We start from the raw sequence: 3,383 nt of genomic DNA, 5'->3' as shown, positions 1-3,383 counted from the left end.
GTGCTCTTGTCTGTTTGTTTTTTTTTTTTTGGGTCTGATAATTGTGTAGAATTTGAATCCATTTCTGTTGTTGGTGCGTGGGTCATTAATTTGGAATTTTGATTCTTCCATCTGCATTGTTCTGATATACCCTTTTGCCCTTTCCTTGCCCTTATCGATAGTGCTTTTAAAAACTCATGCTTTAGGACATACTGCTCAATTGCTTCAAGACACTTGACCTTTAAATTCAAGACACTTGACCTTATATTAAAGGGGGCAACAAATCAGTAATAATGTTTTTCTTTATTCTTTTTTGATAAGTAGTAATTAATGAAATTTGATTATAAAAGAGCAGGGATACCTTAAGCATACATGATGTAGACAATAGGTTTAGAGTAATATTAGGGATTATCTTTTTATTCTCTTAAAGCTGGCGTAGCTTTCAAAATTATCATTAGATCAAAATTCACGTATGATTCATAAAAAATTTAATGGTAATTTTAAAAGCGAAATGAATAGATCAAAATTTGAATAGAATTTTGTACTTTTGTGTGTCAAACTGTGTAAAAAAATGTATATTTATAGTTAAATAATGCCTGTTAAAATAGAAAATACAATTAAGTAATTAATGAATAATATTACGTGCAGAATAAAATCAGAAAATATAAATCAGTTGAGCAAATACAAAAAATATATTTTGAAAATATTGTAAGACAGGTAATCAAGGTAGAAGTGGAGACCAAGCTAGAATTGGGTTTTTTATTACTGGAATTTAACAAATTCATAACAAATACTAATAAAAAAAAATACCTATGATTCTCTCTCCTCTAATAAAAACATGATGTGGCATAATATAATTGGAAATGAGATAAATTCAACTTTTGAAAAACCCAATCATACTGTGACACATCATTTTGTAAATTGTTTTTTTAAAACTATATTGGTAAGCCTAATATTTTTCAATAAAAAACCTCACCCGTTGGCAATGATGAACATCTCTGCAAAGAAAAGAAGTATACCAACTACACAAAAGCAATCTCATGTCTTAGATCTAGTCAGCACGAAGCATATTTGTTCCTTTAATGTAATTATACATGGGTTAGCGGAAACTTGAAGCATATTTTCAGAGTTTTATGCTTTGTGTTGTAAGAGCATGCTCGTAAAATTTCATTTTCATTCCATATTTAAAGAATAAAAAACAGAAAAGCTACACAAAAGCAATGTGAAGGCAACTTTCTTTTATTGCTTAATTTAATTGCAACCTCCAACTTTCCTCATGTTGACCGCTTTTTCACAACCCCGAAAGCTGGGGAATTGCTTGAAGCTAAGGGACATTGCAACTTCCAAGTAATTTTCCCTTCGATCACATAAAACAATTTGTTATCCTACTTAAAAAAAAAAAAAAAAAATTATTAATAATAATTTTTTTTTGCCTTTCTATGTCGCTTTGTGCGAGGCTTGGATCCTTTTTGGTTCCATTGTCTACCGTTTGTTTCTATTACCATTTCTATATTAACTTTTTCGTTTAGGTTTTGTTGTTGGAAAGTCACCCCATTTTGTTTGTAATTGTCCATGTAACTCTGGTCCCTTTGTTGAATAGAAAAAAATAAACATAAAAAGTTTATCTGAGTAATTACATAAGATCTACTATGAGCCTAACATGAGACTGACTTTCCTTCTAAGAGCATCTCTAAAATAATATGCAAATCCTTCATAATAGTCAGATTTGACTATGATTAACCTTTTTTCCTTTCTAGCAGAATAACTATTTTGCAGTTTTTTCTTCTAGTATGAATATTAAATACGCTGATTAACCTATTCACTATTCACACTATAAACTTTATTTATTATTATTTTTCTCTTCCTTTCTTCCTTTTACTCTCTCTCCTCCTCTTTCTTTCATACTCGTTCACACACAAAATAATATTTAAAGAAAATAGATAGTAGAATAGAGAATCTGTTAGAGTGTGTATGAAAAAATGAATAGTTAAAGTAAAAAATTATACATTTTCAGTAATTATTTTGTCTACTTCTACTAGAGATGCTCCACAAATAGAAAGAAAGTAGAAAGAAAAGTCGTAACGGCAGAAGACTTGAAGTTAATGTCCTAAAATCTACCATGAGCCTAACATGAGACTGAAGATCGTCACAATCACATAAAACAATATTGTGACATCCTACTTTGAAAAAAAAATTATTTATAATAATTATATATAGTAACTAAAATATATAAGAAAAGCATGGTAGCCAAGCTAAGGTACTTGTAATTTCCATGAAACTTCACGTACGGAAAAAATTAATTACCTTAATTGGTGGACCCCGAATTCAACTAAATTTACACGACATTTCCTTCTACTTTCGTGAACAAGAGAGGGAGCATTAATGGTGAGTAACCTGCAAGTTTCCTTATATATGTTGACCGCTTTTTCACAACGCGGAAAGCCTTTTCAATATAAACAATACCCAGAAGTCCAGAACCTTGTTACAGAAACTGATCCAGCCTATTCTCAAAATCTGCAAATTATGGCATTGCTTTTAACAATGACGGTTTGCTTTATAATTTGTTTGCTGTGTTTTTTCGTTATTGGCATCGGGATCTACTTGCAAAAAAAGAGAACACCAGCTTGTATGTCTTCGATGGCGTCCACGAGTACTCACATAGTCTCTTCCGACTCTTCGTCTTCTTCTTCAACACCTCCATGGAAATACGATGTTTTCCTCAGTTTCTACGGGGAAGACACTCGCATGAATTTTACGGACCATCTCTATGCTGCTTTGAAACGGAAATGCATTATCGTGTTTAGAGACGATGAAAGGCTTGAGCAAGGAAAATATATTTCTAAGGAGCTCTTAAAAGCAATACAAGAATCCATGTACGCGATCCTTGTTATCTCACCAAACTATGCTTACTCTAGATGGTGCCTCGATGAACTTGCCAAGATAGTTGAATGCATGAGAGATTCTGGGAGAGTTTTGCCCATTTTCTACAATGTGGATCCATCTGACGTACGAAACCAAAGAGAAACTTTTGCAGAAGCTTTTGGTAGGCATGAAAAAGATCCCAAGGTTGACACTCAGATGATGGGAAAGTGGAGAGCTGCTTTGAGAGAAGTGAGCAATATCTCTGGATGGCATGTACATAATAGGTAACATTAAAGTCTTCTCTAATGCTTTTAGTGTGAGCATAGATAATAAGCTGAAAATTTCTGCAAAATAATCAAATTTTGTTCTAAATTAGTATCATCATTGATCATAATTTGCTACACTAAAACTTGACCGACTCTTTCATGGATTAACGTGGCAAATTTTATTTACTTTCATAGTCAAACATATTGAGAACAACTTTCAGTTTGTTTGGACATTGGGAAATTTTAATTTCTGCCAACCTCTCCAAAGAAAGTTCT

At 32.2% G+C, this 3,383-nt stretch overlaps 1 pseudogene; it reads left to right on the top strand.

Moving 5' to 3' along the window:
• The first annotated feature begins 2,607 nt into the window (after positions 1-2,607).
• LOC148584000 (disease resistance protein RPV1 pseudogene) lies at positions 2,608-3,129 on the top strand (annotated as a pseudogene).
• The last annotated feature ends 254 nt before the right edge of the window (positions 3,130-3,383 follow it).

Source organism: Corylus avellana, chromosome 8 (genome assembly GCF_965113065.1).
Source record: "Corylus avellana chromosome 8, dhCorAvel1.hap1.2, whole genome shotgun sequence".
Classification (NCBI taxonomy): domain Eukaryota; kingdom Viridiplantae; phylum Streptophyta; class Magnoliopsida; order Fagales; family Betulaceae; genus Corylus; species Corylus avellana.
This window is presented reverse-complemented; position numbering and strand designations above follow the sequence as displayed.